At 38.9% G+C, this 25,507-nt stretch overlaps 1 protein-coding gene across 1 annotated transcript in view; it reads left to right on the top strand.

The window, feature by feature from the left end:
- EDIL3 (EGF like repeats and discoidin domains 3) overlaps positions 1-25,507 on the top strand; it is a 253,055-nt gene that overhangs the window by 88,598 nt on the left and 138,950 nt on the right. The gene's annotated exons all lie outside the window — the stretch shown is intronic.

Genomic DNA, 25,507 nt, shown 5'->3' with positions numbered 1-25,507 from the left:
GATCAAAGTGGCAGAATTATTTGTAGGCTTCTTTTTCCAGGCAACATTAGAGCAACTATCGAAAAAGAAGTTTCCGTTGGCTGTTATCATGGAATTTCGTGTGCTGCTTATTTTACTGGCAGATCTGGCAAAATATAATTGGCTTTCTCTACCTACTTGTTTGAAACCATTTTGAAACACATCAAGACACAGACACATCACATTACTAGGGAAATTAATCTTATATATTCTTGTTCCTTCTTCTTTCTTTTCTTCACTCCTGAAAGCAGGGCAGCTGCAGACAAGAGCTCAGTGGAAATGGACCTGGAACTTAGGACATGTCTCTATTCTAGTACACATAGTCTAGGCAGACCTGATCTGCAGTGTGCCAAGTCTTGTTTCTGGAATGCCACACCTTTAGTAGACACTATATGTGGAATTTTCATCTAAATAGCACCTAGGCTGACATTCCACACATCACCATTTTGTAACGGTTCTCAATGACCTACATGCATGCATTTCTGAACATTTTGGTATTCAAGGGTTGGCACTGGTGTTGGAGCTTTTAATCAAAACACCCTCTACTACTGAGTGCTTCATCCCTCCAATTGAAGACTAGGGTGGGGATGTCTTTTGCAGACCAGCTCATGCTCACAAACCTTATTTATCTTTGCATGGTGTCATCATGAGCAGCATCTCTGGCAAAAAAAGTTTTAATTTGTCTTTTTAATTAAACTAAGATACATAAAATCTCTGTCAGTATGTTCTACTGCTCCTTTTTTCAAATGCTCTAGTGTGTGACTACAACTACTCATTCCTAGCAAGTTTGTACTTTCAGATAACAAATCTGTAAACAGCAAAAAAGAAGTGTGATATGATTTCCAGGATAGATTTTATTTGGCAGGATGTTTTTCACAAAGGTACTAAGCTTTCCACCAGTTACAAACATACAAACAATATCAATGATACTAAGCAGACTTTTAAGGTTAGTTATATACTTCAAAATGCTTTGTAAAATATATATTCTGATTAAATTCAAGCGTGGATTAACCAACTTTTTTCAATTGCCAACAGCATCCTTGGCTGCATTAGATAGAGCATTGCAGGCAGGTCAAGGGAAGTGATTCTTCCCTCTCCTCAGCCCTGGTGAGACACATCTGCAGTACTGCAGCCAGTTCCAAGTTTCCCAGTGCAAGAGAGACAAGGACATAGTAGACCAAATCCGGCAAAGGGCCACAAAGATGCAGAAGGGATATTCATAGAAGGAGAGCCTCCACAAGATGGGACTGCACAGCCTTTCAGAGAGATGTCTCAGAGGAATCTTAACGACGTACATAAAAATACCTGTTGAGAGATTATAAATAAGGTGGAGCCAGGCTCTTTTTAGTGGCATGCAGTGACAAGAGACAATGGGCATAACTTAAAACACAGAATACCGACCATTCATGCAACCAGAGCAGCAGCAAATGTTCCTTAACTACTTCCAAAACTGAGAATCAGAAGACTCGGCCACCTCAAGTGTGTGTATACAAATGCATACAGCCTGGGGAACAACAGGAGGAAATGGAGCTCTGTGCCCAGTCAGAAAGTTATGATACAATAGGAATAACTGAAACATGTTCAGACAACTCATATGATTGAAGGACTGGTTCGTTTGAGGTTTAACAAGGCCAAATTCCGGGTCCTGCACTTGGGGCACAACAACCCTATGCAGTGCTACAGACTAGGAGAAGTCTGTCTAGAAAGCTGCCTGGAGGAGAGGGACCTGGGGGTGTTGGTTGACAGCCGACTGAATATGAGCCAGCAGTGTGCCCAGGTGGCCAAGAAGGCCAATGGCATCTTGGCTTGTATCAGAAACGGTGTGACCAGGAGGTCCAGGGAGGTTATCCTCCCTCTGTACTCGGCACTGGTGAGACCGCTCCTCGAATGCTGTGTTCAGTTCTGGGCCCCTCACCACAAGAAGGATGTTGAGGCTCTGGAGCGAGTCCAGAGAAGAGCAACAAAGCTGGTGAAAGGGCTGGAGAACAGGCCTTATGAGGAGCGGCTGAGAGAGCTGGGGTTGTTTGGCCTGGAGAAAAGGAGGCTGAGGGGAGACCTCATTGCTCTCTACAACTACCTGAAAGGATGTTGTAGAGAGGAGGGTGCTGGCCTCTTCTCCCAAGTGACAGGGGACAGGACAAGAGGGAATGGCCTCAAGCTCCGCCAGGGGAGGTTTAGGCTAGACGTTAGGAAAAAATTCTTTACAGAAAGGGTCATTGGGCACTGGAACAGGCTGCCCAGGGAGGTGGTTGAGTCACCTTCCCTGGAGGTGTTTAAGGCACGGGTGGATGAGGTGCTGAGGGATATGGTTTAGTGTTTGATAGGAACGGTTGGACTCGATGATCCGGTGGGTCTCTTCCAACCTGGTTATTCTGTGATTCTGTGATTCTGTGATTCTGTATGAGGTAATGGATGGCTATAGTCCCACCAAATGCCTCTGGATCAAGGTCAGAGTGGGTTTGTTCAGCTTTGAGAAAAGAAGGCTTGTGGGAGACCTTGTCACCACATTCCACTATTTAAAGAGTGGCTAAAAAGAAGATGAATATTCCCTTTTTAGGAGTCAAATGGAAAAGATAAGGGCTGAGTAGTACAGCTACTCCTTGGAAGATTCTGATTAGACACAACAGGACAATTTTTTCTCAATGAGCAGAAGCCCCCATTGGAATAATTTTCCCAGGGAAGTGGTGGATTCCACAACACTGGACACTTAGTATGGAGCTGGGTAGTGTGTTCTAGACTGTGCTTTTGCCGAGGCAAGTTGGATCACATGATTTTAGAAGTTCCTTCCAATGTGCTATTCTATGATGCTATAATTCTGTGGTTCAAATATTGCATTTCAATTCATGTGCACTTCTTTTTTTGCTGTCCCTTTCTAAATCAGGGCATCTGCACAAGCACAATGCAACGTAAAAATATGTAACTGTCATCTGGGTAATGCACTTGTTATTCATTTTACCTACCAAAAAGAACATAAAAAGTAGCATGAGTTGCATCTATTTATCCTGTGTATTGGCTGTCACTTAGGAAGGTGGTGTTGGGAGCAGTGCATTTGTGCATGGATTCATAGCTTCTATTTCAGAGGGAAGGTCCAATATTCCTGTAAATGTCAAAGTTCTTTCCTTAGATCATGTCTGCTCAACTGGTCTTTCAAGATGCAGAAGTCAGAAAAAAACTAGAGAGGCAATAATAGCTGCTGCTGTGATAACTGCCTAAAGTTATTTTTTCTTCTAAATATACTTAACAAATTTTGTAGAATCTACTGCATTTTATGGTGTAAATCGAAACAGGGCGTAAATTAAGTTTCCCTTTTTCATGCATGTATCTGAATATCTAAGTGGATTGATCCCCATTCTTTGCACAGTGCTTCACTCGTCAAGTTTAAATCTGGAAGAAGAAGAGTTGGCAGCGTAAAACACACTGAGCACTAGCCAGAATTGAATTGATTCTGCTAAACAAGGAGTATCTGTGAAAAGTTGGTAAATTAGGTACTGCCTATCATATCTTTGAGGTTTGCTGCTTTCTTCACTGTATCAGAGGAAGCCTGGATTTTGAACTAAGTTGCAACACTGCCAATTCAGTTAGCTGCTAGAGGTCAGTGTGTTTACATGCAGTTAGAAGCTATTTCCCAGGAAGTACATTTCAGGAGTATTTGCTGAGAATGACCTTGTCTCAGTTAAAACCTACTCTGGAAGAAACTACAGCTTCAAATTCATATTTAAGGCTAAATTAATTGACTAGGAAACAACAATTAATGAGCTTTGGTAACCTCTAAACTGTCAGATATGTCATGGCAAAATCCATCAGTGGGAGAAAAGATGAGCAAGGTTTAGCTTCATTATCCTTTCTCTGGTCTGGAGAGTTGTGGGAGAAATTTGATCCAACTCCATTGAAGAAGTTTTTGCAGTGGGATCTTGGGCAAGGAGAGCACTACTTATTCAATGAGAGAAAATGCAGGGTGTGGAGGCTAGGACTTGCCAAGATATCTGATTCTCATTTGTGAGGATGCTTAAAAGAATCCTTCATGAAGATGTTTCTTAGCTTCAAATTTGACTTCACCAGGAAGAATGAGCATGCACATGTTAAGTTGTGCTTTTTCAGAATTTTATTCTGCAGAAATACCTGCATTTCTTGGTGTAACTCATAAAGGATTAAATTTGCAAGCAAAATTAGATGTATTTGCTGCTGAACTGGTATTGTGGGCCTCTGGCTGCTTGATAGATTGTCCCGTTTCCCGAGAAATGGGAGAAGAGGAACACTACCTGTGAGGTTACCTTGGGAAGGCCAAAGAAGTGTCTGCAAAATTATTCAGCTGCAACATCAAATGCTCCTGCCTGTTGAGTTTTGCTGTGTGGGTGTCACCAGTGCTTTTCATCAGTATGTGGTAAACAGTCAAGTGTGGCAGATGGACATAGACAGAGACATGGTAATTCCAGACACAGTGTGCCCTGAGATGCAATGAATAGTAAGTGACAAGGAAGAGCATAACTGAGGAGAAGTTAATACATTATTAGAAATGTACTAGAAAAGAATAAGAGATTTTGTATGTTCTGTTTTCCTCCAACATGATGTAACGTGAGCATCCGTTATGAAATGTTTATTTCCTAGTTTATTAGTCAGTTGCAATGACTGAAGGTTTAGGAAGAGTGAAGAGCTCAGTTCCAAGATGTTTATGCACAAGCTAATGATTTGCATTTAATTAAGGTGAAGATTAGATTCTCAGTGAGGTCCTACAGTGAGTATAGACATCAATATTTCGGGGCTCACTGGAATGTAGTTGTCTAAGTATTAAGTGTTGTTCAAAAGCTATCAAACACTCAAACCGCTTTATTTTTAGATATTCAAACCCACTTTCTTTGTTTAGTTCTGCACTCAGAAAACCTGTTCTCATGGCAGATGAGTTCTTCTATTACAGTAACTAGCTTTCTGCTGTTAGGACAGTATGAACCAATAACATTTTCACTGTTGCAAATAGAGTTGTCATCATTAAGAGTGATTCTTAGCTATAGAGATATGTCTGAGCAAAGGTCCTGAGAAGTTGTTGCAGCCATGTGCTCTCAAAATGTCCTATCCAGTTCTGAATATGGCAAAGTAAATTTGAATTGGCACTAGTTTAAATGAAAGGCATTCTTTAAGATATCTTCTTGGGTTTCTCCATGTGTAAGTAATGTGGGGGCAGTAAAGGCTGTGAAAAAATATGAAGACAGAAGTGTGCCAATGTATTTCAGTACAGATTCTTTTTGGAAGAGAGAGAAGCATGTCTTAATTAAAAATTCTTATTGCTTTCCTCTCCTTCTTAGGCAGGTCAACTTTTTAATCATCAGTTATATTATTCATTATGAGCAGTCTAATGAGGGCAGAATTTGGTCCTGTAAGATTAATTTTTGCAGATAGGAAAACTGCTTTGTCAGTGTCACTTGATTTATCAAAAATATATGACTGAATGGGCTACAGTTTGTAAGAACTATAATGGTCATAAAATAAAATATTTACTTTCAGCTTTTACTTTTTTTTGGCATGAAATAAGAAACATCTGCAGGAGTCATTAGCTCATAGCTGAACAATACATTACCCTAAGTCAGCAACAAAAGTAAGCAGTGAATTAACTTTGTCCTCACTAGTGGTGTCATAGGGATCAATCTTAGTTATATTAAAACAACAGACTCTGAGCAATGTAGCGTAAACAAGGTAATTAAATAAATCAATCTGAGTCTAGGTTGTGGATACTTCCAAAACATCAGTATATTCATCATTTGCTGTCTCAGGACAGAAGAAGGGATATGAGCACTTCCAAAGAATCTGTAATCCAAAATTAAATATATTAATTATGTTTCAAGTACTGCAACTGAATATATGAATACCCAAAGACCATGAAATAAAAGGTTTCCTAAAATAAGGAATGTGAATATTGAACTAGCAGGCTATGAATCTTAATATTGTTTAGTATTGGTATGTGCTAAGCATTTCTTTCATGCATCATACAGTTAAATACAGAAAATTAAATTACACAGTTTTTGTCTGGCCTTGCTGAAATGAAACTAATAGCAATACTTTTAGAGATATATCTGACTCTTGTTTAGGAAAAAAATATGAAAACTACAGTAATCTGGTTAATCAGAATTGAACTAAAGGGTGTGTTTTTATATAATTTCATTTGCCCATTAGTTTAATTTCATACTTTGTCTGTAACAGTTTCCTAAGAGCTGTGTTCATTCAAAAATGGTCCATAGTAGCTCCCCTGTTTGGCTTGGCAGCCCTAATTCACAGGGTTGTTTGTTGCATACCTTTTACTTTGCTTTGCTCGTGTTTTTGCCTACATCAGCTGTATAGGGCTGATTGTTGTGTGAGACATGTAATGTTGCTTAATGTCTTTGGCCTGACCAAGAAGAAAGCTACATTTTCTGTGCTGAAGTCACTTAACTTGGTGGGATAGGTCATCTGAGTTGGTTAAGTGGGAAAGGAGATGGGACTTGCGGGTGTGACCTGACAAATCTAGTTTGCTTCTGCCTTTACAGTCTTCACTACTGTATTTAGATAGGAAAGAGACAATGTGGCTTTACAAACACAGAATTTTTTTCATGGCATTATCCAATGTGTGGTATATGAAACACAGTGGCAACAGTCTGTCTAGTGAGAACTGGAGCAGCAAAGAAAATGTGATTAATAGAAAACCAGAGTGCAGTATGTAAAACATAACATCAGTGGCCTACCTGGAGAGAACAAAGTGATGAAGGGAGCGTAATTGTAAGGAATCAAAACAGCCTAGCAGCTGAATAGTAGCAAAAGAGAAGGGGAGGGAACTGATTTTGCAGTTCAAGTGGAACTTCAGGAAAATTAGATTTTGCTCATAAGTAAGCTGCATGGGTAATCTGTAAGACTACTCATTGCACTCTTTGCAAATACAAAAAGTATAGAAGAACTTTACCTGGAAAAGTAGAAAAAGACACTCAGTTTATGGGATTGTACTGTAAGGAAAATCATGCAATGCTGTTTGTGTAACTACATTTAAGAAGGAAGTGGTGTGTTGAGTAACTGGTGATTTGAGCATGTTTGAGAGATCTTAAGCACATTCACAGTATTTTTATTTTTTTTAACATATATGCACTGTAAACTTTTTAACAAGTGTTTAGGATTTGTTATTCACAAGCCTGCAGCTTGAATAGAACTGGACTTCTGACTTATGTTATGAGCAGCACCAGCCATTTTGAATTCTGTAAATCAGTGTGTCACGACAAATTAGTTACACCCAAATATTGTTACATGAAGTCTAAAGAGTCAGATTAAAGCTTTGCATTTCTCTGGAAGCTTATAAATGTGATGTACACAGAAAGAAGAATGGATTTTAGAATAGGGAATCTGATGAGGTGAGAGAAACCCAGACAATCTAGTTGTCAGTGTCCACTGTATAAGTAGCTGGAAAATTCTGCTGTTTTGGTTATGCATATTTTAGGGTAATTTTTTTTCCTGATGATTTGGTACAATATACAGTTACTCCTTTATCTAGAAACATAACTTAATGTTCAGAGGTGAATATCTCCAATTCACTGAACTTTGTCATCCCTGTCAGCACAATGTATTTAAGAAAAGAAAAAGCTTACCACCATCACATTGATTTTCTATATGTGAGTAGTACTCATGTGCTTCTTTGTGTTGGTTTACATCACCCAAGTAATAGAACACTCTAACTCCTAGTTCTAGTACTTCTTGTTCTGGTAACATTTCTGAGGTGTCAATATCCTCTTTTTTTGATAATTCCAAAGTCTTTGCTGATATGTAGACACAAGAAATGGATACCTTAATCCAAATTTATTTTAACAGAGTTATAAAAAGCAGCAAACTAATTTTATAGGATTCTTTTAAGATTTGTTATGTGTCTGTATCCAGCAATCTCATTTACTGCAATATTTACTCCTAATATTAAAAGGAAGTGGGTGAGATGATGGAAAATAGACTGTATGACACACAGCAAAATACCTCTTTAATCATGGGGCATATACAGATTGCTGATGAGAAAGCTGTGGGACAAGAAAAGATATTCATTTGCTCTGCAGTCACACAGCACATTCATTGTCATGTAGGCAACTGGACATTGCAAGCTGTACTTAGGACTGTGCACAGTACAGTATCAACATCAGTTCTAGCTTGAGAAAGGAGGAGATTGCAGATGTGCATATTCAAACAAAGTGTAAGGTAGTGTAATCCAATGTGATGGAGCACTCAGAGAAAATCTGAGTATAGAAATAGTTTCCCATATGCCAGTAGTAATATTAAGGAATGAAAGGTTGAGCAGTATCAAAGCCCATAGTATTTTGAAATACACCAGAACTGACCAGCAGCTTTGTGTCTGGGATAAACTCAGGGTTCTGCTTTTACTCTGGACAACTGTAGTAGTTATTTTTTTTAAAAAAAAATATATATATATATATATCAGTACTGGCTGTTATTCAATACGATGTGCCCAAACAAAACTGAATGAGAAGTGGTAATCTGAATTGTTCTGACCATCTTCCACATAATTTTGGAAAGTGTCCCTGTACATGGATTCTTTGTAGATCCAGATGCACCCTTGGTTAACATTACACCAGGTACAACTGGCATTATAGTGCTGGCATTCTTACCGAGAACATAAAGGGAAGGCAACCTACAATAATGACAGGAGGTGGTGGCAACCTATAAATATAATTTTATTGCAGTGCAGCAGCAGATAACAGGCTCATCCTTGCAAGAGCTGATGTAGACCACAGGACAAGGGTGGGATATCCTTTTGAAAGAATTCTGAGAACCTTACTCACCTCCAGTTTGATGTAGTAGAGCTGGGAGAGTTTTGGTGTTATCAACAACCTGAAGAATAGTGTCCCTCGCATCATAGGTTGTAATCATAGAATCATGTTTGTTTTGGGTTGGAAGAACACTTAAAGATCATTCAGTTCTACCACCCCTGCCATGAGCAGGGACACCTTCTACTAGATCAGGTTGCTTGGAGACTCATACAATCTAGCCTGGAATACCTCCAGGGATGGGAAATCAAAGACTTCTCTGAATAACCTTTTCCAGTGCCACACCACCCTCGCAGTAAAATATTTCTTCCTAATGTCTAATATAAATCCTAATATCTAATCTGAATCTCCCAGAGAGGGAGGAGCACCTTCTTCAGCCTGCTAGTCAATCTTCTTCTGATGCAGCCCAGGTCATGGTTGGATTTCTGGTTTGCAAGTGCACATTACCAGCTCATGTTGAGCTTCTCATACACCAGCACCCACAAGTCCTTCTCTTCAGGGTTCCAACCAGCACCCACAAGTCCTTCTCTTCAGGGTTCCAACCATTTGGAAACAAATCCCCAAATCACAGTAATAATCCAAATGAATAGGAACACTTATTCAGGGAATATTGTAGTTAAAGAAGTACACAGCATATAGAAAAAATGAGACAGGGAAGTTTGTTGGAAGTATAAAATTCTGACTTGGAAGATTTCCATCAGGATTTTTTTTAAAAGTAAATTAGACTTTTTGTTTTTAAAAATCCAACATATCTCCTGTCATTATGCAGTGCAAGATGAACAATACAGAAAACAAAGTACCCTTTAATGGCTTCAAGATGACTAAGAAAGGCAAAAGGACTTTTAGAAGATAAGAGGAAACATGAGTAGAAAACATTTTGGTTTTCATATTTTTTACTGATCTTCATTTTTTTACTGGTTCAATTTTTATGTATAATGTGGATTTACCCTTAAGTTCTTTCCTCCTTAATGTTCTTAGGAAACAAACAACATCTGCCATTCCTTAGATTTTACCAAGTGAATCAGTCCACCAGAGTGACTATCACTTTTTAAGTTGCCTGTCAAATCAGGCAAAAGACTAACTGAAGGAAAAGAAAGCTCATTAAATAGCGCTGTCCTCTCCCCTCAGGAGCAGAGAAACTTCTGCCAATATTAAAGAAGAGAGGAAAAAACACCAACTTTTCTGTAACCTCATAGACCACCTTAATGCACAGTAGCCAATCACAGACGTTCAACTAACTACTGATCTTCCCTAGACTTGTGAACCCACATGTGGAGTGAAGGCTGAAGATTTTTGTGCTAGAATATGCATTGAGCTTCTCATTCACTGAGTTGTGCATTAGTCATGGCAGAATGGTGGCAAAATTTACATGATCGCTTTCTGCTGGGAAAGCTTGACCTAATAACAGAGGAATTGATTACCATGGAGTCGTAGGCCTGGATTTGTCCTGGCTAGACCAAACTCCAGTTATTTCATTGGAATTTCTATCTTCATTATATAGGTCTGAATTGTCCCTTAGTGTTGTGAAGGTCCATTTAAAAATTATTAAATTACATGGTAGTACAGTAAGAGAAGAACAACCAGTCGAAGTTAATATAAATGTGTATTTGATTGATTTATTCCAGGTCACCAGGAGACAATAAACTCAGTCAGTCACTTTTGCATTTAGAAAGTGGATGTCTTTTAAAGACCTTTGAGTGGTGCAAAGAATCAGTTAGAACATTTGTAATTGAAGGAAATTCAGTCAAATAATGGATGTTTTGCTTTAGTCATTGACTGTAGATGGCAACTGGAATTTTTTTTTGCATATATACTGTGTCATTTTGTCCTTTTAATGCAGAGTTGCTAGGTTAAAACAGGGAAGTAGAAGAATTTGTTCATCAGATGACTATTTCATGTCTATTATTTTTTATATCTATTTCTTGAATGTATTTTGTATTTAGTTATAGTAATCTTTGATGTAGAAAGCTCTTGCAGAGTGCTTCACATAGTAATAAATATAGGCTTTAAAATACATGGATTAAATATTCTAGCAATTTTTCTTAAGGGGATTATTCTGTTCAGTGAAGTCTAGTAAACCTAAGTAAAAAAGGTTTGGAGGGGAAAAAAGTTATCTCTTGTTTTTTTTAGTTAAGTCAGTGGAGTCATTTCAAGTTTACTTTATTATTAGGTACTGGTATTAGCTAGTATTTCCTGTTAATATTAATAATGCTGTATGAAGTTGAACAACTGAAAATGGAGTAAAACTGCATCTGTTACCATTATAGGCATTTAGACTGCCCGTCTTTAAACCTGAACTATTTCTTGCATTGAATATTAACTGGAAAATGCCATGGGGGCTGTGCTAATTATTCATGAATGTGAGTTAAATTCAGAAGTAATTTTTTTTTTTTACTTTAAAAACTAACACACATATATATATTTGACCTAAAAACTAACAGAAGAAGATCTATACCTAAAATCATGGGAAAATAGTAATGAAAACATACTACAGAATTTAATTTTTATTTTTATGAGGCAGTGTTTACTGATGTCTAATTTTGAACTTTTTAAAAAATATCCCAAATGTCTTAAAATTGTTTGGGTTTTATTTTGCCTCTTAAGAGGCTTGAAATTAAGATGAGGTATTTACAGTACAGGCATGAAGGTTTTATGTTGACTCAAATATAAAGATTTTCTCTTCTGCTTAATATATACTAATTTTTTTCCATTAGGTAAGAAAAATAAAAAAACAACGAAAGTTTACCTGAAGAAAGCAATTAATGATGGAGAAGATAAGCTAGTAATTTCTTTTTCCTTAGTGTTCTTAAGAGCAATCAAAATCAGTTGTGTTCCAGTCAAGATTGTCACAGTAGTTCCTCTGAGTTAAGTATGTGAATATCTGCCTGTCTTTCTCCCAGATCTCCAGAAACATACTTAGAGCAGTTAAATGCATTTACCTTGAATGTTACAGATGACGACTGTGGAAGCAATAGGATCTTTTACATCACTGTTGGTGTAATTTGTCCTTTAGATATAATGTACTTCAGTAATGATAATATCATAGAATCATAGAGTCATATAATAGTTTGGGTTGGAAGAGATCTTACAGATCATCTAGTTATAACTCTCTTGCCAAGAGTATTGACAACTTCCACTACATGAGGTTGCTTATAGCCTCATCCAGCCTGGGATGAGCCAGGATGAGCTTCAGCCCCAGACCTCCAGGGACGGGGCATCCACAGCTTCTCCAGACATCCCATTCTAGTACGTCACCGTCTTCATAATAAAAAGTTTCCTTCTAATATCCTATCCAAGGCTCCTCTTTTTCAGCTAAAAGATATTACCCCTCATCCTGTCCCTGCATTGTCTTATACAGAGACCCTCCCTAGCTTTCCTGAAGGCTCCTCTTTAAGTACTGGAAAGCTGCTATAAGGTCTTCTTGGAGCCTTCTCTTGTCTAGGCTGAACAATCCGTGTGCTCTCAGCCTATCCTCATATGGGAGGTGTTACATGCCTCAGATCATCTTCATGACCCTCCTCTAGTCTCACCCTAACAGACCCATGTTTTTTCTGTGCTGAAGGAATATAGTAGTCAGCATGTCATAAAATGCATGTTGGATTGCTATGTAAAGAGATAAAAAGGTAGGAAATACTCAAAGGGAAAAAAGTTGAGTAACAATAGAAATGTGTTTTGTTTCTCTTCTATTGTACAGCCCTTCCTAATGTAAGAATACGTCTTGTCCTCAGTAGCTCAGAGTTCCATACAGCTTTCTGTGTATATCCTGCATTTCTGTACACCTTTTTTACAAAGAACACAAGGCACTACTGAATCCAGAAACAAGGATCAAAGTAATGATTTACATTATCCTGAACTGAACTAACCAAGGAAAAAGCATTTGCAACATCTCAACTGGTGAGGAGAAGAGATTATAAGAAGCATAATCCTTGGGTTTCAGATGGGCTGCAGTGGTGTCCTCTGGGGATGTGAGTGTGTTCTAGACTCTATCAAACATCAGTTGGAAGGGAGTAATGCCAGGAGAGGTTTTGCCATCTGTTAGCAGCACCAAAGAAGGAAAATCAAAAGGAATGAAGGACAGATTTTTAACACAGCTCACCAGAGTCCAATAGTCCTTATTTCTCACGGTGGGAGGTGCTGGTTGGCATTGCCTTTGAAGTGCACCCACTAGAGATCGTGCTAAGCATCCTCTGAAAATGCAGGGCTCGGTTTCTGAGGTGTGTGGAAGGTGTGAGGAAAATAAATATATCATCTGCTCTGAGAAATGTATGGAAAAGTAAGAGTGAAATTGGTTTCAGAAAATCAATGTACTGAGACTGAAAAAAAATCTTAAAGAAACACAGCTCAGAATAAATGGGCCTGACTCCTACACTAATGAAAATTGAAAGGCATGGAGGAGCACCAGAGTGTTGACTGGCAACTGCAGTGAAAATACTTCTTACAGGGGTGAAGTCAGAGAGGCTGACTAAGTTTTGAATTCTGTGGCTTTATTCATTAAGATAAAACTAAAATTGAGGTAAATTTTCTTCACTTGTTCATAAGAGAAAGGCTTGAGTACTCAAGTTCTAATTTTTTTCTGAAAAATTATGAGTAGTATATACATGGCACATTAAGGGGAAAAGTGTGCAATTTCTGAGAAGAATAAAGAAACCTCATGCCATTTTTTTACCTCATATCACCATGTTCCCTCTTGCCTCCATTCACTGCATAGAGGAAAGCCACCTTGCTGACAGAAAGAGAGAAAAATATTTGCTTTTACACCTATGTTTAAGCGTGTTTCTCTTGACTTTTCTGTTTGTTGAAATACAGTTGTCAGCAAAGAACTTGTCGGGCTCAGTAAAACTAGTCTAGATCACAGTAATCTGTTCAAACTGCCCCAGGTTTAAGGTAAGCCGATTTGTCAGTCACATTTTAGGGCAGAGCTGTGTGCTAGGTTTTAAAAAGTCCAGGTTCAATGTGGCCTCTGGAGATTTCCTTAGATAAGCTGATACTTTCTACAAGTCATTTCCGCTGCTTTTAAGACAGACATATCATAGTAAATTCTTTAAGATCTAGATGAGAGCAATGTTTTATTGAAGCTAGACATTACTGACAATTTTTGACAGATTATATCTTATGTATTTTTCAACATATATTTTTCAATATCAAACAATAGTAGATCCAAATTTATTTAGGTTATTACTTCAGTTGTACTAACGTTTATATTATAAAGCCAGTATTAACTGAAAAGGTAATAGGATTTTCTTTTGTTTCTGCCCAGTCAGAAAAGCTAGAAGTGAATATTAGTATATCAGTCATTCCTTAAGCAATATTCCAGTCTCCAAAACTTACCTGGGAAACCAAAATATTGTTTTATTCACTTGAAAACATCTGCTTTGCCTTTCTTACACCAGGACTCAAGTCATTTCTTTTCTATATCCATATGCACTCTATGTAGGTTTATCATGGAGTATTTCCTGCCCCTAAAATTACTAAAAATCAATTAAAAACATGTACCACACCAAAGCAGTAGGTCTCCCTACACAGGACTTGTCTAATGCCACATCCTTCAATTTAACTGCCATCTGGTCTTTTGAATTCTCCTCTGGGCATGTTATAAAGTTTACAGCTCACATTTTCTGTAGTGAAGATTGTGAAGTACGGAAATTATCTCAGTAAAGCAGTACACCAAACCTCAGTCATGCTGAATAGAGTACTGTAGACTTGGACTTAAAAAAAAAGGTAGTTAATTCTTCTGTAGGGCCTATGAACCAAGCAAGACATTTGAACTGAGAACAGTATGGCTCTAGTCCTATGTATTATTGTTTAATATGTTGTAGAGTATTGTCTATGAAACAGGGGCTAGCAAATAATTTTCATAATATTTTGCTGCAATCTTAAGACTTTTCATATGATGATAATATTATCTGTTGGTTTATACTGGTTTGTTTCCTCAGAAAGGATGGTGATACAATCTTTGTAACTGCCATATTAGAAAATACGTGAAAAGCCACAGTATTTGGGAAAGCAATGAAAATTGAAGGATACATATTTGTCCTGAAATATTAGGGCTTGAAAGCTGTTTAGTTTTCCTGTGTGTTTATTGAACTTCCTAGTATGTATTTCAGTGAAGCAAGCTGGTCAATCTGGACAAAATTTGCATGCTGGCTGAGGTTAATCTGGGGTAAAAAAATGTCACAGTAGCCTCACAGTAATTTTGTACATTAAAGTTGCTATCTGGTGTTACATTACCATGTAGAGTTGGAGTTTCTTTGTCTTCACTGCTATTTTCTGCTCTGTTTTGAACATTGTTTAATGGTTTTTGAATCTTTCCTCATTCTGTTAGATGTTGGATATTGAATGTTGTCAAGTAACATGGTCATAATTCTATCTTCTGATTTCCGGTGGAAGATTCGGTGATGCTCAAACCCTGTTCAGCCTTTGCTTATCTCAGTCACACTTTGTTTCAGCCTGAATTTCTGTACCTTTGAGAAAGTCTTGCACTCCCTTGCACAGAGAGCAAGTGTCAGGGCTTTCTCTGCTTTGAGTAAACTGTTCTCAAAAGCATATTAAATTACCCTCTCAGTTAGCCTCTGTTCTCTGCAGGTTGAGATGGAAGCTGTTTTCAGATCATAGTACAAAGGAATGGTATATCTGGCATAGCACCCAGATACCTTGGTGACTTGGGCTGGATCAAGCACTTGGGTACACATCTGCAGTGAGAGAGCTACTCCAGACCCCTATATAAGTCCAAAACCAGACTCAAACACATTGAGCATATGACTGGTCTTTTACTGTGGGTTGTGTGCTTTCTTTCGCAAGAGGGAGAATATCTATAAAATAAAAATTCTCATTGTTATCATTATTATTTTATTGATGTTACTTTGAAATTCTCTGTTTACATAAGAAAACACACAAAACCACTGAGTGAAAATGCTTTAGGCAAGTGACTGAAATGTTAAAGTATGAAATCGTTTGGCTTGGTAGGTGCCTTTCATGTATAACTGTGAGGACATCCTGGGTAGATTTTTGCTGCCTTACGTGTAACATGCTAGCAGGTAGCTACTTAACCATAACTGTATTTTACAGGCTTTTAAAGTATTTAATTTTCAGATTATGCATTTGGATGCTGGAGAAGGCTTTTTAAAAACTAAAGAAGCAAAGTCTACTGTACAGTGATCTACAGTCTTAGTCACTTAATTATTTGACTGCACTTATTTTGGCACATAAAAATGCTAGATATTTTCTGATTACAGTCTTCGCTCTTTTGAAACGCACACATCTTTTCAATACTGCATACAGTAGTGCATGTGGATGTAAAAACGTCTGATATTTCAAGTCATGACAGACTGATCGTGGTTTCAGAATTAAAACTTTTCAAGTAGTACCTTTGGCAGTACTTGAAACTTTGGCAAGAACTGCAGCTGACTAAGAACTGAATAATTGTTTTAAAACTAAATATTTTTATGTTGTTTTCCTTAAGAAGAACATCTCACCAAATATTAGATGTGGTGGGCGTTCCATTGATTGTCTTGTTCTACAGAGTTGTAAATGTGAAGGGACCAACCAAAAAAAATTATTTAATCTTGTCTTCTGCAAAATATAGAACTTCTCCTAAATAAATATTTTATTTCATAATTAAACATATTCTCATTTAGCACCAGGTTCTGATGCTTAGGATAAAAGTAAAGCTACTAAGAGTGAAGTAGCCACCTTTATTGACATTTCTAAGACTATTATATTAAGACACTAATATTCTAGATTTTAATAATACATGAGCTTTTTCTCACATAACCACTTTTTGTTAGAGATTTATTTCTTGAAATAAAATAATGAAGAGAAGAAAGAGTAAGTTTTTCATATGCTTCAAGTGTTTAAGTGGATATAAACCTATGAAAAGTGGTAGGTTTCCACTATTAAGTTCCACAGGCACGTCTAGGATTTCTTAATTAGTGACTCTGTTTCCATTTAACATCTCTCATCCATGCAGAGTTTTATCAGTTCATACTGAGTTATCTCTGACATGACTAGTGAGTTGCCTGTTGTGTTCCTTCTTGTTTTTTTGGGGGGGGAGGGGCGGAGCTGGGGCTGGGGTTTTATTGTTTGTTTTTGTTTTGGTTTTTTTGTTGTTTTTTTTTTCAGGAATAGCTGCAAACACATAATAGCCAGTTGAAGCTAGAAGTAGACACTGATGTCCTCAAGGGCCTGTGAATGCTGAAGGATGTGCTGGCATCCCAGTATTACAATTAAAATTAACACACAGTAACAGAGTAAACCCAACCTCACTGTAAAACTGCAAGATAAAAAGCTTTTACTCACACTAACAAATGATTATTTAATTGACTGGCATAAATGGCATGTTTTCCAGAGTCACCAGATTCCTGCATCTTGAAAACAGTCTGTTTTCCATAGTGTTTGCTCCTCCTCTTTATAATTAGGTGTGACTTTTATATCAGTTGTTGCAGTGGCAACCAGCTGAGTTGGTTGTCAGCTGTTCTGAAGTAGTGAGATAGCATTAATCATCTGAGCTGTGGCCACAAGGTGTCTTTAGTACATTTAAGCTGACAATGTGAGACAGTGAGGTTTTGGTGCAAAGGGGGATAGGTGGAAAACAGAGCTTGCTTCAGCTCTCTACTTGTTGAGGGGTTGCCTTATCAGTCATCCCAGTACTGCACAGAGGGCCATGTTGAAGACCAAATATTGAGCTGGTTTATGGAAAAATTACCTGAAGTTACCCCTGAATAGGGAGAGGGTGAAGAGACTAACTTCTCCCCCTAGGGAATGACAGCAACCAACATGCAGAGAACAGGAGAGGGCAAAGCAATTGTGTGGCACATCAGAAAAAGGTGGCACAGCACGTTACACAGACAGGGCAAACAGGCAGGGTGTGCAGGGAGGGCCCAGGGATGACCCTGGACCATGACCAGGAGGACCAGGGAACCATGGTGTCCACTCAGCAGAAAATTAATGCTGCTCCACATTCTGTGCCGGCAATAACTGATGCGGCTAATCACTGAGAGGTTGCACACTGACACCAAGGTGCTGGGCTGCAGGACGCACACCCCTTCTTGCATTGGACACCAGTGGAGAAGACACCTCTCGGAGCTCAGATGAAGGAACTCCTTTCCTTGGTGATGGAACTCCAGGAGGAGGTGGACAGGCTGAAGACCATCAGGGAGTGTGAGAGGGAGATTGAACACTGGAACACCCCATGCTCCCTGTCTCAGGCCCAACAGGCAGGCATGCCTCATGTGTTAGAGGACTCCTCATCCTCTCTCCATTCATCTGTAGAGAGAAATATAGGCGATAGAGGGGAATGGCAGCAGGTTCCTTCTTTGTAGAGGACATGTGTCTCCCTGTGTTATCCTCAGCCTTCCAGGTTCCCTTGCACAATAGATATGAAGCTCTGCAAGTGGAACCAAACCTCAGTGAGGACGATGTGACTCACAGCCTAGAAACATTCCGTAGGTTAAGACATCCTAAGCCATCCCTCAAAATGGCTTCTGTTAAGAGAAAAGACAGATCATGGTCATAGAGGGCTCTCTTCTGAAAGGAACAGAAGACCCGATATGTAGACCGGACCCATTACACAGGGAATTTTGCTGCCTACCTGGGGCCTCTGTCAGAGATGTAGAAAGAAAAAATCCATCTCAGGTCAGGCCCATGGATTACTATCCACTATTGATTTTCCAAGTAGGCAGTAATGAAATCCCAACAAGAAATCTGAGGGCAATTAAAAGGTACCTCAGGGCCTTGGGGTGAATAGTGAAGGGCTTGGGTGCCTAGTGTTCTCCTCTGTCATTCCTACTACATGATGAAGGAAGGAGTAGGAAGAGCCAGGAAATAAATACCAGGTTCCAAACCTGGTGTGAGGAGCAAAACTTTGGGTTTTCTGACCATATATTGACCTGCACAACAAGGGGCTTGCGGTCTAAGGATGGGCTACAGTTGTCCCCAAGGGGCAAAAGGATACTTACCAAGAAACTAGCAGGGCTCATCAATAGAGCTTTAACCTAGATGGCAGGAGGGTGGGGTTCAAAACCAGACTTGATATGGAAAAGCCTGGGAATGGCACTCCAGTGTCTGAGGGATGGTGTGCTACAGAAGACCTTTGGTCTGCCTCCTCAGAAGAAGTGGGGGATAGCACTTCAAAGGCAGCAAAGACATAGAGATTATTGATGTGTTAGAAAATTTAGTGTGTGGTCACTTAGGGATTTAGACTCTTCCCCTCAGGAGCATAACAGGATCAACAGTCGAACTGAAGTACATCTATACCAATGCATGTAGCACAGGCAAAAAGCAGGACGAAGCAGAATTTATTGTAAAGCAAGAAAACTACAATATAATTGCCATTATGGAAATGTGGTAGGATGACTCACGTAACTGGAGTGCTGCTATGGTTGGCTATAAACTCTTCAGGCTGAATAGGCAAGAAAGCAGAAGTGGTAGGATAGCCCTCTATGTTAGAGTATTTTGATAGCTTTGAGCTTAATTATAGTGATGATAGAGTTGAGTGTCTACGGGTAAAAATCATTATAGCACCCAATAAGGCAGATATCATGGTGGGAGTCTGCTATAAACCACCCAGCCAGGAAGAAGAGGCTGATGAGTTATTCTACAAGCAGCTGGAATAAGTCTCACAGCCACTGGCTTTTGTCCTCGGGGGAGACTTCAACTTTCCAGGTGTCTGCTGGGAGTAGAATACAGCAGAGCGAAAACAGTCTAGGAGGTTCTTGGAGTGTGTGGAAGACAATGTCGTGACAAAACTGGTGAGTGAGCTGACTAGGGAAGGTGCCCCACTGGACCTGCTGTTTGTGAACAGAAGGGGTCTTGTGGGACATGTGACGGCTGGAGGATGTCTGGGGCACAGGGATCATGAGGCAATAGAATTTTTAGTTCTAGGAGAATTAAGGAGGGGGGGTCAGCAGAACGGCTGCATTGGACTTCCAAAGGGCAGGCTTTGGGCTGTTCAGAAGGCTGGTTGACAAAGTTCCATGGGTGGTAGTCCTAAAAGGCAAAAGAGCATAGCAGGGCTGGTTGCTTTTTAAGAAAGAAATCCTGGGGGCACAAGAGCAGGCCATCCCCCTATACTGGACAATGAGCTGGCAGGGAAGAAAACTGGCTTGGCTGAGCAGAGAGCTCTGAGTGGATCTCAGAAAAAAAGAGGAAAGTATATGATCTTTGCAAGAAGGTCCTGGCATCTCAGGAGGACTGCAAGGATCAAGTGACATCATGGAGTGATAAAATCAAAATCTAAAGCCCAACTAGAACTTAGATTAGCCAATTCTGTGAAAGGTAATAAACATATTACTGCAAATATATTACAAACAAAAGGAAGGCCAAAGAAAATCTCCATCCTTTACTAGATGCAGAGGGACCAATAGTGACAAAGGATGGGGGTAAAGATGAGGTACTTAATAGTTTCTTTGCCGCAGTATTTAATAGTAAGGTGAGACATCCTCTGAGTGCTCAGCCTCCTGCGCCAGAAGACATGGAGGGGGAGCAGAACAAAGCACCAATGATCCAAGAGGAGATGGTTAGAGACCTGCTTGGACAATTAGACATTTACAAGTCTATGGGGCTGGATGGGATCCACCCAAGGATATTCAAGCTGCTGGAAGAGGTGCTTGCCAAACATCATCTACCAGCAGTTCTGGCTGACCGTTGAGGTTCCACTTGACTGGAGGTTGTAAAATATTAAACCTATTTGCAAGAAAGTTCAGAGGGAGGATCCAGGGAACTACAGGCCTCTCAGTCTGACCTTGATGCCAGGAAGGTCATGGAGCAGGACATCTTGAGTGCTGTCACACAGCACACGTAAGACAGCTGGATGATCAGGACCAATCACAACTCATTTATGAAAGGCAAATCCTGCCAAACTAACCAATCTCTTTCTATGGCAAGGTGACCTACTTAATGGATGAGTGAAAGGCTGTGGATGTAGTGTACTTGAACTTCAGTAAAGCCTTTGACATTGTTTCCTCACAGCTTGAGAAACTGGCTACCACTGGCCTGGACAGGCATACCCTCTGCTGGGTAAAAAACTGGCTGGCTATCCAGGCACAAAGAGTGGTGGTAAATGTAGCTGAATCCAATTGGAGGCCAGTTATAAGTGGTGTACCCTAGGGCTCAGTGCTGGATCCAATTCCATTTGAAATCTTTATCAATGACCTGGATGAAGGGATTGAGTGTACCCTTAGTAAGTTTGCAAATGACACTAAGCTGGGAGGAAACACCCATCTGCTTGAGGATAGGGAGGTTGTACAGAGGGATTTGAATCAATGGGATGAGACCAATGGCATGAGGTTTAACAGGGCCCGGTGCCAAGTTCTGCACTTTGGACACAACAGCTCTGTGCAATGCCACAGGTTTGGAGAAAAGTGGCTAGAAAGCTGCCTGGCAGAGAAGGACCTGGAGTTGTTGGTTGACAGCTGGCTGAAAATGAATCAGCAGTGTGCCCAAGTGGCCAAGAAGACCAATAGCATCTTGGCTTGTATCAGAAACAGTGCAGCCAGAAGGACTAGGGAAGTTATTCTGCCACTGTACTCAGCATTGCTGAAGTCGCACCTCGAATACTGTGTTGAGTTTTGGGCCCCTCTTTACAAGAAAGACATTGAGGTCCTGGGCCAGAAATGAGCAACGACACTGATGAAGTGGCTGGAGAATATGAGGAGCAGCTGAGGGAACTGAGGTTGTTTAGCCTATAGAAAAGAAGGCTTATCACTGTCTACAACTATATGTAAGGAGGTTGTAGAGAGGTGGGTGCTGGTCTGTTCTCCCAAGTGATAAGTGATAGGGAATGGCCTCAAGTTGTGCCATAGGAGGTTCAGATTGGGTATTAGGCAGAACTTCTTCATCAAAAGGCTTATCGGGCGCTGAAGGGGCTGTCCAGGGATGTAGTTGAGTCACTATCCCTGAAGGTATTTAACAGATGAGTAGATGAAGTGCTTAGAGATGTGGTTTTGTAGTGGACAGGAATTGTTTGGCTTTGATGATCTCAAAGGCCTTTTCCAACCAAGTGTTTCTATGATTCCTAAGCACGTGTTTTCAATGAAATGCCTGGAGCTTAAAATCATGTTCTTAATGATGGATGCTGAGATTTTGGAAAGTCAGTCAGTCAGTCTTCATAGCATGCAGGTCCTCTGAGATCATGAGGTTTGATGCTGAGCATCATATAATTTATTTTTGATGTTGCATTCAGAAAAATATTATTTACCCTTTGCTCCTGCTGTTCACAGCTGGGTCATTTGGATAATATTATAGAGCTCTTGTGTAACCTTTTCCATAAAGATAATATCATGTATCTAAGTTTATTCTTTCATATGAGTCTTATGTTTTATTTGAACATTAAAGGCAAATGTATTTCACATTAATGTAAAATTAACAAGATCTTTAATATAAATTTAAATCTAATGTAATGTGTCATAATATATAACAGTAGAGCTCTCTGTTACACTGAATCTGCCTTTTGCAGGTTGCAAAAGGGTTCAGAATTTTCCCAGATCTGTCAAGGCTTCCACCATTGTAACAAAAATAATCAGAAATCTGGCATAGTATTTACATATAAGCCAAGCATTGCCTTCTTATATTATCTATGTTAAGGTAATATAAATTGGACAATATGTGTTCTGGTATATGCTTTCCAAATTTGCCAATGTCTTGTTGGATTTTTTTCCCGTGCTGCTGTTGTGCAGTTTTATTCACCTCTAAGGAAAATATGATTAAGTTTTCTAAAGTGAACACCAGATTTTCTCTATAAAATAAAAAAACCAATGTTTGTGCTGCCATATGTTGTATTATATTTTGTCAATGATGTATTAAAAGGGGAACAAAAGTGTTCTTGAAAATGCTTTAAAGCTGCAGAGTAGTTTACAGTTTAAGGTCATGCAGTGCTATTATCAGACCATGATTTGGGGAAGTCTGTGGTGGTTTTCAGAGCTTTTTTGTCAGATACCTAGCTTGTTGGTGTGAGTCTCACCACTTTGCAGTCAGTTTGTCATCCACTACCCAGCATGAACCATCAGCTTGTGCCAGCTTGGTTGAGTTAGGCAATTCCAACTTGCTCAAACTCTCTGAAATTTACAGTAAAGAAAGTAAATTAAAGATAATTACTATGGAAATGAATCATCGTATCAATACTTTTTTAAAAAATAACTTCAAGTTTTTAATCCCTGCTGATGGGGGGAAAAAAATGTGTTGTTATGAAGCATATTTTTGGTGTGATAATTTGGTGCATTTCCTTAACAAGGAGAAAGCAGAGTGCTGACATTGCATTTGAGCCAGTATGATAAGGCAAAAATAGTGTACTCTTTGGGAATGTAACAGCTTGCTGAAGGCTGTTATTTTAAGCATGGTTTATCAAGCTACAAGGAGTGAAATAAGTCCTGGCACATAGAGCAAGAGATTTTTTTTAAAAGTGTGCATTAAGTACAAACAAGTTCATAGCTACGTTTTACTATTTATTTTTAGTATGCAACTTTAATTTCTGCCCAGTGTTTATAAATACAGTATTGACAAATGGAAAGAAGGCCTTTCGCACTTTGCATAAGCTGTTCTCACTAGGTCTGGTCTAACTCAGATAAGAAATTAACATAGCCTAGACCTGAAAGAGCCTACAGCCACAGTCAAATAGTAAAAATTAATGAAATAAACAGAAAAGTAGTATTTTTGGTATAGCTATACTGACATCTGAATTATTTGTTTCAGCTGAGATTCAGTTATCCTATTTAATGTATTTTATGTAGATGTGTACCTAAGTGCAGGGTGGTCCCACTGAAACAACCATCAAGGTGTTAATAGAATCCAGTTTTGAACTTAAGTGTAAGAGTATTATTCAGATAGCAGTCTGTAAAAAAAATGTTACGGGAATGAATAGTCTTTGTATAATTGGACTATTCTGTTTAACCAGGTTTAATGCACAGTTACTAGTACTTTTAATTATTTGTTGTTCAAACAGCAGTGGAGCTTGCAGCTAATACAGAATTTGGTGTTTGTAAATATTACAGAACTTCCAACTAGCTTCCATCTTCTGTTCTGTTTGTGCAGTCCTCTCAGACACTGGTACATTGAGAAATTACAACATACTTGATCGATTTATTTTTTAGTTTGCTTATTTACTTGTGATTCTGTTAAGATTTAAATGCTCAGTTTCTTTTCTGTGGAATTAGCTGTCATGTTATTGAACTAATTATGTGTCTGATTAGTTCAATTTAGAAATAACAGGGTGGTATTCTATCTTCTTTCTTTTATTAATGTTCTTTCTTAATGTTTTACTTACATTTGTGATTATACACTAAAAGAATTGCTATTGTGAAATTTAAAAGCTTGATGTGATCTTTGTGTATGTACACTTAAAAATGGATTAATCTACTTTCAAAATACATATCTAGACACTAACTGAGGAGTTACAAATGGAAAAGTTTAGCCTGCTGAGTAACCCATTTAGGCCATTTTAGATTCTGCATTTCATAATGTCCTGTTCTTGTAAAGTAGCCTTCTTAAGTGTTTATCTGAACACCAAGCTATGTAAATAAAATTCACCTATTTACCACAGAAGACTTTAGTTAGAGACAAGATGGTTAGCTGGTATTTCAGACAGTAATTCGTTATTTTCTGTGGATTAGATTTGACAGCCCCCAAAGGACAACATGCTACTCTGCGGTTATAAATAACCTATGTGTCCAGCATTAATTGTCACACACAGTTGCGTATAGAATATTGCACTGAATTAAATGAGGTTTTATATTTGGTCTCAAGTGCAGCTGAGTGTCTGCTGACAAGGTCTCTGCTATGTCTGATGAAGTTTCACTAAGGAGATGAAAGATCTTCCTGGTCCTTGCCCAATTTCACCCAGCATAATACATGGAGTGATATTAAAGGCAAAGAATTCAACTTACCAAGTACAGCATTGATCTTTGTGAAAATGTCTGAAATCTTTATCCATGCCAAAGGCAAGCTCTGAAGCCATCAGGGTTGATCAGTGTTTGCCTTGGCTGTGGAAGCATTGTTTGTATGGAACTGATTCTGCAGAAAATCGGAGATAAGGAGGTTCCATTTCAACTTGTAGAAAAGACTTGGTAGGAGAGAAAAAAGTAGAAGTACACATAGCAGGGTCTCAATATCACATTTATGGAGAGCCCTTTCAGACTTAGAATCATAGAATCGCTTGGTTGAAAAAGACCTTTGACATCATTGAGTCCAACCATACCTGTCCACTACACTTCTGGGTGCTTTTAGAGTCTCCAAGTGAGGAACAGTTGATTGCTGCTTTTTTCTGCCAATGAAAACTTTGCAATATTCTGAGAAGTTTTTTATGAAGTATGTTTGTATGAAACATAATGACTACAAGGAGAGGAAGAACTAGGTCACTGATGTATTTTTAAAATACAGTTATATTGTGAATACATCTGCGTCTTTCTTTTGAATGTAAGGGTAATAAATAGTCGACAGTCAAAGGTAGTTTGTGATGGTAAGTTAAGGCAATTTACTGGTTATCTGTCACCAAAAGGGAAAGGTTCTAGTGTGAAGATATGGATTTTTATTACTTTCCTCAGACAAACATCTGGAATAGAGAGTCCAATAGGCAACTGCCTTCCCATCCCCAACCTAGCAGTAAAACACTAAACCCCAAAACTGCTATTTTTTCTCCCTGACTACTTAATTTCAAGATCATTAATTCATTACTGCCGGCGCCAGGTTTGAAAGAAACTTAAGGGAACAACAGGAGTGTAGGATGAAGA

Source organism: Phaenicophaeus curvirostris, chromosome Z (assembly GCF_032191515.1).
Source record: "Phaenicophaeus curvirostris isolate KB17595 chromosome Z, BPBGC_Pcur_1.0, whole genome shotgun sequence".
In the NCBI taxonomy this organism is placed as follows: domain Eukaryota; kingdom Metazoa; phylum Chordata; class Aves; order Cuculiformes; family Cuculidae; genus Phaenicophaeus; species Phaenicophaeus curvirostris.
The sequence above is the reverse complement of the archived record's forward strand: the minus strand, read 5'-3'. Positions and strand labels throughout refer to the sequence as shown.